The sequence below is a fragment of the Rana temporaria genome, chromosome 5, assembly GCF_905171775.1.
Source record: "Rana temporaria chromosome 5, aRanTem1.1, whole genome shotgun sequence".
Lineage (NCBI taxonomy): Eukaryota > Metazoa > Chordata > Amphibia > Anura > Ranidae > Rana > Rana temporaria.
In genome coordinates, this window is record NC_053493.1 from 155,799,980 (window position 1) to 155,811,813 (window position 11,834).

Genomic DNA, 11,834 nt, shown 5'->3' on the forward strand with positions numbered 1-11,834 from the left:
TCACCTTTACCCTCAACTTCTTTAGCAAGGCAGTGGCCATCTTGGAGGTGTGTTTGGGGTAGTTATGTTAGATCAGGGTTTCTCAACTCCAGTCCTCAAGGCGCCCCAACAGGTCATGTTTTCAGGTTTACCATTATTTTGCACAGGTGATTTGATCAGTTTCACTGCCTTGTAATTACCACAGCTGTTTCATCTGAGGGGAATCCTGAAAACATGACCTGTTGGGGCGCCTTGAGGACTGGAGTTGAGAAACACTGTTAGATTAATGCCCTCTGGCCCTATCTCCGAAGGGAGGGGGGATCATGCTCTGCTTTAGTTTGTCACAGCTCTTGTTTGTATTCATGGTTCCCTCCAACTGTAGCTTCCCAGTGGTGGCAGCACTCATGCAGCCCAGACTATGACACTCCCACAACCATGCTTGACTGTAAACATGTCTTTGTACTCCTCACCTGGCTGCCGCCACACATACTTGACACCATCTGAGCCAAATAAGTTTATCTTGGTCTCATCAGACCACAAGTCATGGCTTCAGTAATCCATGTCCTTAGTCTGCTTGCCTTTAAACTTTTTGAAGGCTTTGTGCATCATCTTTAGAAGAGGCTTCCTTCTGGGACAACAGCCGCACACTGCATCAAATTAGTCTGAGCTGACAGGCTGAAACCCCACCCATTCAACCTCTGCACCAATGTTGGCAACACTCATATCTATTTACCAAAGACAACCTCTGAATATGACGCTGAGCACGTGCACTCAATTTCTTTGGTTGACCATGGCAATGCCTATTCTGAGTGGAACCTGTCCTGTTAAACCACTGTATGGTCTAGTCCACTGTGCTGCAGCTCAGTTTTAGGGTCTTAGCAATCTTCTTATAGCCTAGGCCATCTTTATATAGAGCAACCATTTATTTATTTTTTCTCTCCAATCCTCAGTTCTTTGCCATGAGGTGCCATGTTGAACTTCCAGAGAACAGGAAGAGAGAGCTATGACACCAAATTTCACACACCTGCTCCCATTTACACCCGAGACCTTGTAACATTAACGAATCACATGACACCAGGGACAGAAAATGTCTAATTGGGCCCAATTTGGACATTTGCACTTAGGGGTGTACTCACGTTTGTTGCCAAGTGGTTTAAAAATTAATGGCTGTGTGTTGAGTAATTGAGGGGACAGCAAATTTACACAAGCTGTACACTCACTACATTACATTGTGGCAAAGTATAATTTCTTCAGTATTGTCACATGAAAAGAAAATACAAAAATGTACCCACTTTTGAGAGATACTGTACATGTGTAAAAAAAAATATCTATCCGCTATAAAAAAAAAAAAATTCCATCAATTTAGGTCAATATGTATTCTGCTACACATTCTTGGTTGTCTCAAGTCATGCTACATGACAAACCCCATGTCAATGAAAGCCGTCTTAATGCACACTACTGAAGTTGCTCCAACTTCAGAAAAGGTTCCTGTACTTCAAGGCGACTTCTACTTATTGATTTCAATGGAAGTCGCCTCCAAGTTGGATCCCCGTCTTAACTGAAGCAACTTTTCAGGAAGTAAAAATCATTTTCTAGACAAACCCTTCCCTCCCACAGAGCAGATTATTATGTGATTGGCCAGTGGCAAAGTCCCCTGTCCTGGAGGCAAGTTGCCCCAAGTCGAGTTGTGGTTCACGCTCAAGTCGTGTCCAAGTCGCGCACAAAGTCGTGTTTGCCCCTGTGTGAACCGGCTCCAAGTTTATATTGTTGGGTTTGCGCAAAAGTTATATCGTATACAAACTATGGAATAGACTTAAGGACCTTGTTTTTACTAGGAATGGTGGTGATCAGCGATTTTAACAAGACAGCGACATTGTGGCGGACTGATCTGACACTTTTTGGGGACTAGTGATACCATTTTAGTGATCAATGCTTAAAAAAAAAAAAAAAAGTAATTTACAACACACACACACTATATAAATTACCCTGGCAAGGAAGGGGTTAACATCATGGGGCGATAAAAGGGTTAAGTTGGCCATTTGTGAAGCAGTGGTAAATATCCACTGCTCCATTCTATGGCATTCACAGAGGATAGCTCTTCTGTGTGCCAGTTTATGAAGCGTTGTAGATCCCTTTTTTTTATAAAGTGAAGTGGTCTACAAAGGCTTCAAACAGTGGAGAACGCCCTCTGATCCTGGAATCTCATAAAGACTTAACAAGATTAAAAATACCAGAAATTCACCGAAACACGGAGGTCTCCGTTTATCAAGTAATGATAATTTATCACTGCTCATGCTCAGTACACGGACAGCCCACCTCATGTTAATAAAATAGATTAATATATATTACACACACGTGACAGGAGAACACGGTTACAGTCTTAACAAGGTACAAGGAAGTTAATAAGCTTCCTCCTTCCCCCAGAGTGCTCTTCACAAAAAAAATAAGAAATCCACGTTTCAGCTAAATTGTTTTTTCATATTTTTTTTTAAACAGAATGATTTATTTTACTCTTGATAGAGCAGCAGTCTGCCTTAAGAAAGGCAGACCCCAGTTATGCCTTTCTCTGAATCATCGGCTCCCACCTACTAGATTACACTATTTTGGGCAACCGAACCACCCTGCCATCCATTCATACATGGCAGTCCTGGAAGCAGTTAAGTTGAACTTGACAGTCTATCTAGTTATATTCATATATAGTCATATTTTTATTGGAGCGTGTTTCAGTAAAGGGAAAAATAAAGCACAAAAAAAAAAATATATATATATATAAATATATATATATATATATATATATATATATATATATATATATATATATATATATATATATATATATACACACCATTAGCATTTAGAAATGTTTAACAGCATTTCTGTTCCAACATGTTTTTCTGCTCCTAGACACTAAAGTTAAAAAATAAAAAACTGCTAATAGCCTAAAGTAGTGTGCATGGACCCATAGGATAACACTATTTAGCTTCTAGGAGAAGTGGAAATAAAAAGCAAACAGCCTTTAGAAGCAAAATAATAAACGCCAGTGTGCATGGAGCCTTAATATAAAATGGTGCAGTGTGACTTAAGGCAGTGCATAAGATTCTTGAGGTGCAGCAAGGTTTTTGGCCCCAAAAATATCAGTCACAGGGAGCACATGGAAAAAAAAATCAAGTATTTTTAGCATTATTTTGTTTTTAACTAGTCTCCCAGAAAGGTATTTTAAAAGTTACAAAAACACATTGGCAAAAAAAAGGCATATTTATGCCACAGCACCAGTGTAAACCTAGGCTTAATGTGCTCAATTTACCACAAGAAAATAAAGCCAGCACAAGTGAAGCATTGATTCATACTGCCTGGACTAAAGCACATGTTCACTTCAAAGAACCATGTTGTGGTTCAACTGCAGAACTGCCTCAGAGTACACCTCATTTACTACACCGTCACTCCCTAACATTCGAAATGTCACTTGGATTAATTCTCAGTTCAAGTCCTTCCACTGCTGAAGTGATTTGTACACTTCGCTAAGCTAGCTAGAGATTTCTATACTGCGGCTTGTGTTGCATCAAAAGGTATTCATGTGCTGGGTAAAGCGGCACCCCTCCATGTAAAAGTAAGGAGGCCTAATATTACTCCTGCCCGAGCTCCACACTCCCACCCTTCCCTCTACATATCGCACTGAGAAATGAAATGCATTCTCCAGCTAGCTCAGAACACGTGTGCTATCAGCTCTCTAATAGGTTCTTCATCGTCACCTGACTTGTTTGGAGGCCGTACGTGACTTAGCAAAAAAAGATTAACCCTTGATGTGGTGGATAGTTTTGTTGATGCTGTGTGCTCTTCTTTATAATTTTATATGCCATTCATATCACTCCATATTCACTTATCAGCTGTTTGCTATGGAATATATATATATATATATATATATATATATATATATATATATATATATATATATATATATATATATATATATATATATATATATATATATATATATATATATATATCAGCTCAAACATGTCTGGGGTTCTTCTCGTCGACGGCTGGCCCGAACATGGCTCATCCTTAGTCATTTCGTAAACACATTTTTTGCACACGGCTTCTGTGCCGTACACTTGTACCAACGTTTCATGCGTCTTCGTCGCCCTTTTCTCCAATTTGTAGCAGAACTTGATGTTCGCTCATTGCTCCATTGCACGGTGACCCTACTTCTCACACTGAGGGCTGGTTCACAATCACACCACAAAAACGCACTCCAGGTCTGTTCCAGAAGCATTTCTGCGTGCACGTTTTTGACACGTTACGGTGCGTTTTTTTCTTGTTTTGTTTGTTTCCACTGTGTTAGGGACTGGTGCGTTTTAACGTGTTCCAGTACAACCCAGTGCAGGAAAAATGTAGCATGTTTTCCTTGTTTTTTTCTGGAACTGACTGCACTGGTGTGAACTATGCCATTGGAAACCATATAACCTACTTTCCATGCCCTTTTAATGCAGGAAAAAAATGCACTGGACTGCATGTGGTGTGAACTGGCCTTGACTATGCTGGAATGCCCTCAGCGGGTTTACCCTGATGGTGACGTGTACTCCGCGCTAGGTGGTGCTTCTCAACATGTCTATGGATACCCATGTGCATGCGCAAGCAACTGGCCCATGTTGCCATTGAGATATCAGACCATTTAGCAAACTTTTTAGACACCCCTCTATATATATATATATATATATATATATATATATATATATAATTATAGACACACACACACTGAATAAAGAAAAAACAATCCAATCTGCAGCACCTTGTAAATATAATAAAAGCTACATGCTTGTGCGACAGTTTCTAACCCATAAAGATCGTTACCTAAGTACAAGCATGTAAGGACCCTTTCACACTCATACGTTTTTCTTGTGTTTTTATTTTACAATAATTTTTTTTTTCCTTTAAATCCTATAGGACTCTTCATACCACTGCTTTTTGAAAAGTCCTGCTTGCTGCATCTTTGGTGCAGTTTTGAAAAACGCACCAAAAGCACAGCTTCCCGTTAAAATGAATGACAATCAAGGTAAAATCATGGTTAAAAATGCCGTAAAATCGCAATAAAAATGTACCGCTATTTGCATTTTTGGTGTGATTTTGAGTCACATGTCCATTTTTTTGCAAGTGTAAGCAACCCAAAAATGCACCAGAAACAACAAAATATGCGTTTTTACGCTGGGTTCACACCATTGCGAATTGGATGCGGGGCCAGTTCACATTTCTCCGCAGTAGGTCCAGTGCATTTAGCGTCTGTGCGTCTTTTGGTCTGTTTCAGGTCCAAATTCAGCCCAACATTCGGACTAAAATGGTGAACGAGGACGCACCGGGCCCCTGCTGTAAGCCACATGCGTATTATATGTGAACCCAGCCTGACAGTGATTTTGCTACAGAGCAGTGTGAAATGGCCAGTACAAATTTGAAACACTCTCAGGGTTCTTTCAAATGGGTGGTAAAAAAAACAAAAAACAGGTGGCTGAGCCGCAGTTTTACTGCCTGCCCACCTGAATTCAAATATTACAGTGGGCAGTGCTTCTTCGTGGTCGCAGCATTTTTAACTCAGAGTGCAGAATTTGACAGGCAACAACCGCCTGTCAAATGTGTAAATTTTTTTCAGTATGCTGCAGGGCAACCGCAAGCCATAAATGCTCAGCTCATGGTTGTGGCACAGGAGGCGGAAGTATGCAACTTTAAGTGTACACGGCGCTGCAGATTGGATCGTTTCTTCTTGATTCTATATTGGAGATCAGGTCTCCCTGTTATCTGCTTTGCACCACCTGGACTAACATTTAACCATTTCAAACCAGCATTTCAGCCAGAATTCCGGGGGCTATTTGGCAGACATTTGTGCGGGTTCATGCACAGATGTCTACTGAAATCGCTCCCGAAGTTGCCAAAAATAGTGGCGGGACTACTTTTGGGAATTGGTGCGGTGCCGCAAAGTTGGCGTCACACCGATTCGGATTGGTGCCATTGCTGGCAATAGGCTCTGAATTGGCATACAATTTGACATGTCAAATTGGCACAATGTGAATGTGGGCGTATAGTGGGTGCTGTCCCAATTGTATGATTATATATATATACCGGTATATATATATATATATATATATATATATATATATATATATATATATATATATATATTTGGGCCCTATTCACTCTGGTGCACTTTTGCATTACATTTCTGGGGTGACAAAAGCACATGAAAGTTTAAATTCCCCATTAAATCCGGTGTAACTGTTGCTTATTGAAAAGTCCTGCATGCCACATCATTTGTGCACTATTTCAAAAGCGTACCAAAAGGCATCTTCCATTGTAAATCAATTGGAGCACATCAAAAGTGCATCAGTGTGAAAGAGCCCTTATATTCAGCACATCTAAGATCGCTTTCAACACATGGTAAAGCGCTGCTCGTTTTAGCGGCGTTTGAACACTGTTTAAGCGGCTCTTTTCGGCCGCTAGTGGGGAGCTTTTAACCCCAAAAAGGGGTTAAAAACTCCTGTGTTGCGGCGCTGCCTATTCATTGCAATGGGCAGGAGCGTTTTGGAAGCGTTGTATACCCGCCCCAAAGATGCTGCGTGAGGGACTTTTCCGAACATCCCGCAAGTGCACCGCCCAGATGTGAAGGCATCCATTTCAGAGAATAAGAGGCAGTTTACAGGCACTATTTCTAGCGCTAAAACGCCTGACAACTGCCTCAGTGTGAAAGGGGTCTAATGGTCTTTAAGCTGCAATATATTAAATTTTTGTTCTTGGGTTTAGTTACCCTTCATGCTCAGTTCACACTAGTGAGATTTGTCAGGCAACTTTGGACACGTCATAGCCCATTGATTTCACTTGGTCCAATTTATGCGACTTAGGCAAGGTTCCTGTACTACTTTGTTGCAACTTTCTTGCGATTCGAAGGCAAAGCCGCATTTTGAATCGTACGTGTGCTAATAGCCTTAATGCATCTCTGTCTGATCTGGGAATGTCAGAGCGCTTCCCCTCGCACTGATGGGTGTGTACAAAGGCTGTTAATTAGATGGCATTCTACTGTGTGGAAAAAGAGATCCCAATCTTTGTAGCGATGCTCATGTGCACAGGTGTTTTGATCCATTATCACAGGTGGCTTGATGCCTAATACAAATTGGTATGAGCTTGTATTGCTAGCATAGATAAAATATATAGCCAGTCTGTGGTTATTTTCTGAAGTGCATTTATACCGAAAGTTTTCTGGGCTTGGTTACACTAGCATTTGGGGGCAGTAAAACCCTGCAGTTTAGATGCTGGTTTACTGCCCATTACCACTCTCCCTGTAAAGAGAGCTGCCAGGGGAGGACATGCATGCCATGGCCACAATACTTTGCTTCATGCCTGCGGCAGGAATTTTACCCCCTGTGGCATGACTCATTCAAGTGAATGGGACAGCGAAGCAACCACCACACACATTGCACATGGTTGCAGCATTATAGTGGGTTTAGGGGCTTAAGACGGACAGGGAAGATGCAGCATATCCACTCACTGCCTGTCAAGCACTCTCTGAATAGCAATCTGAGAGCAGATTGCCTTTCAGAGGTGTGGCAGTCCTTGTCGCTGGTGTAAACAAGCCCTTAGACACTTATCAATGGAACGAGTGTCCCCATTGGAAGAGTCCTCTATTCTTGTTCTCAACATGTTAAATTTACCCCTCACCTTCATTGGTGATCAGGACACAGTTTTGCCTTTCGTTATATGTTAAAGCAGAGTTCCACCCAAAAGTTTCTAAGCATCCTCGCCCCCTTACATGACACATTTGGTATGTAATTTTTTTTGGGGGGGAGTGGAACTTCCTGTCCCACTTCCTCCTTCCGCCCCGGGACCGCCTCTGCGACTTCTCTTCTCGCCTCAGGCGGCCCCTTCCTTTAGGCGATCTCCAGGGACACGTGACAGGTCCCAGGAGATCGCCTGTCTACGCATAGAGTGCCGCACGACTCGTGCATGCGCAGTGAGTGCCCGGCTGTGAAGCCGAAAGCTGTAACGGCCTGGTGCCCACACTATAAATGGAGGCTCTGGCCAGAGAGGGGGGAGAGGAGCAGAGCTCTTGGCGGCCGCGTCGCTGGACCATGGAGCAGATAAGCGTCTGTTTATTAAAAGTCAGTCAAGTGTAGCTGCTGACTTTTAATAAACACTAAAAGGCTGGAGCTTTAATGCTGATTGTACAGAACACCCTGCATACAACATAAAAAGGGCTGCTATACGCATACAGATGTGCTAATCTTGTGGGTGTCGGGTGGTTGTGTACATGTCAGTAAGGATGGTAAAATCTTTATCTATGCACTTCAGCTCCGGAAAGGTTTTACGTCAAAATCAGAGAGGGCCTGTGGCAGAGGTGTCTCCCTGACGTCCATTTCAGGAGGGTCTGTGGCAGAGACTTTTCCTCAAATCCAAGTTCATTCCAAGGAGGGTCTGTGGCAGAGACTTTTCCTCAAAGGTTTGAGCGATACTCTGGCTGCCAGGTCAGTGAAAGAGGCCTGTGCGGGTACGCTATTCCCACTCAAGCAGGAGTGGCGCAGAGAAGTGTTACACTTGGGAGCAGGACTGTTTCCCTATTGCTACGCCTGAATTTGCTATTCTCCTTTCTTCCTTCAACTTTACTTTCCTCACCAGTTTATTTGTTTTTACCCGGCTGGGTAATAAAGAGCATACCAAAAGGCACCCTTTTGCGGACATTCCTTTACTACTGTTATATGCACCATTCACCCCTAGGAATTCGGAAGAGCCACGAGGTAAATGTGCCACCCAAAACAAACCAGCAGCTCCTCCATGGGTAGTGCTACAAATGTTTTATAAATACACCCCTTTGTACCTCTTTACACCCATTTGTGTTCTCAGTACCCTAAATACGCAGTTGATACATGGATAAGCAAAAAAACTCTTGTTTTGATAATAGGAAATGTTTTAGGCCCCTTTCACACTGAGGCGTATTTCAGGCGTTTTAGCAATAAAAATAGCGCATAAATAACACCTGAAATACTCCTGGCCCAGCATTCTCAATGTGAAAGCCCGAGTGCTTTCACACTAAGGGGGATGCGCTGATGGCAGAAAACAAAATCTCCTGCAAGCAGCATCTTTGGAGCGGTGTGTAAACCGCTCCTTCCCATTGAAAACAATGGGACAGCGCGGTAATACCGCCGGTAATGCGCCTCTACAGAGGCGCATTGCCGGCGGTATTAACCCTTTTTTTTGTCCGCTAGTGGGGGTTAATACTGCACCGCTAGCGGCCGAATACTGCCGCAATTCCGACGGTATAGCGGCGCTATACCACCACCGCACATCTTGCTCCAGTGTGAAAGGGGCCTAACGTTCATTTCCTAATCCCCAAAGGCTATCACATATCTCCTGATCAACATTCTACAGTCTATTTTCCTATAAATAGTCATATCCTTCACTATTTAGTAACTGACCTTTTAAAAAAGTCGGTAAACAACATATTCAACGAATACAAGCATGGAGGAGTAGTCCAGCTTCCCTGACTGTAGATGTTTTTTTCTGAACTGCATCTTTAAAAAGGGTGATTTTTTTTTGTTTTCTGTAAAAATATTTAACACTCATGATTTGTGATTGCTTCAGGAACCGTTTTTCTAGTGTTGCCAAATCTCAACCCAGAGCTGGCAGATTGTTTGGTTGTACGACTTATAAAACAAACGCTAGGTTCACACTAGCCAGCACTGTGCGTTCCAGTTGTGGGTTCAAGAATTGCATAGATTCCTGCACCCCCAACCACCTGCAGCCGAATCGCGCTGCACATGTGGGATGCACAGGGTTGCTGTTCATTCTGAATGGCACCCCCCACACGTCTCAGCCTGCAGTGTAATCGGGAACAGCAGGGAAACCGTATGCACCTATTTTTCTGCGTTTTTCACGTGGCACAGCAGCCCATTCAAATGAATAAGCTGCCATGCCCGAGCAAACGCAGGGCCACAATAGTGTGAAGTCCTAGTTCACCCTGCTGCGGTGTAGGGAATCAAATGTGATTTGGACAGGAAATGCAGCAGATTCCTGTTTAAATCATATGCAATTCTTTGCAGTGCAATTTGAGCCAATTCATTTTGTATGGCTTAATTTCGCACTGCACTCGCACAAAAAAGGTGTATGCACTTGCTGTACTGGAATTGCATTGCATGTGTTCACATTTAACTGCGTTGTGCACAGTGCAAGCCATTTTTAGGGTGTCAAATTAACAAACACAGCAGTTTGCATGAATGGTGTGTGATTGTGATGTGGTGTGGGAAACGTACAGGAATCGCTGTGAATCCCACCCCACCTCAGTGTGAACCGGGACTTAGGATAAGGTGACCAGATTTTTAAAATGAAATCCGGGGACATTTTTTTTTTTTTTACTAGTTATGGCAGCAATCAGCGACTCTCTGCCCGCCGCCGCGCACCTCACAGCCTGTCAAGTCTTAAGGGCCATACACACGATCTGAGTTTTCCGACGGGAATTGTGTGATGGCAGGATGTTGTTGGAAAATCCGACCGTTTGTACGCTCCATCGGACAATTGTTGTTGGATTTTTTCCGCCAACAAATGTTGGATAGCATACGTTAGAATTTTCCAACAACAAATGTGTGATGTCGGATTATGCGAGCGTGTGTACACAACTCCTTCGGATAAAACTCCAAAGTACAAACACGCATGCTCAGAAGCAATGCTAACAGTAACACAACATGAGCAGAAGTTGCTCAAAGGGTGGCGCTAAAGAGCTAAAAAAACACGTAGTTTCGTGTTTGTTGACTGACAATTCTTTGCTGTTTGTATGCAAGACAAGTTCACGGCTAACGCCCTTCAGACAAAAGTCCTACGCTTTGTTCGTGGAAAATCTGATCGTGTGTACCAGGCTTAACTTTCCAGCCTCGGCTACTACTGGGTGGGGAGTGGAGGAAGATCATTCCGCCAGGGAAGGCAAGGAGATAAGCAGGCAGGTGGCTGTCCGGGACTTGAGCCAAGGCAGAATAACATGCGAGCGGAGCTGAATGGACATGCACCCGAAACTAAAGAAATGTTCCCTCCACTCCAACCAGCACATGATCATCAGAAAGGGGCACAGATAATGTAAAAAAATACACCCCCAAACTAGTAGGAGAGGGGGTGTGTAATTCAGATTTTTTTTTATTAATTCTGCACTGTCTGTCTTTGAATTTGCCCCAGCCCCTGTTCAAATCCAATCTGGGGACAAAGCCGGGGACAGACTTGATTCGGGGGCAGTGTCCTAAATCCGGGGACTGTCCCCTGAAGCCGGGGATGTCTGGTCACCCTAACTTAGAATCTTCCTCACTTTCCGTTCTGGGGACAACAGGGAAAAACAGTAAAAAGTGTACAGGGGTTCAATAGAGAATTTTTACTTTCATCTGTATTGCTGTTTGAGAAATTCCAAGACTTCCTGTTTGACTTAAAGGTTGTTCCTGGAACAGTGATAAAGGGGGAAATCTCACTAACTGACCAGACAGTAGTAAAAAAAACTGACAGGGGTTTTAAGCCTTACATGACCCATTCAAAATTGGAGAATTTGGAACAGTCCCTTGGAGTTCTTAAGACATCTGTCACCCCTGCATCTTAAGCTAATTTCACACAAGCTGTCCGATCAGGTCTGTCTGTCTGTCAGTTTTTTAGGTGGACCTGATCGAACACTCCATTCACCTCTATGGAGTGGAGGATGTTGGCAGTGACATGTCCGCTGACACTTGCTACTATCCGATCCCATCCTTTCCACCAAACCAGATGAATAGAGGTCCTATTTTGCATTTGTCTGGTGGACAAGCAGTCCATTTCATCTGATCTCCCCATAGAGGAGAGCGGGACTCTGTCCATCT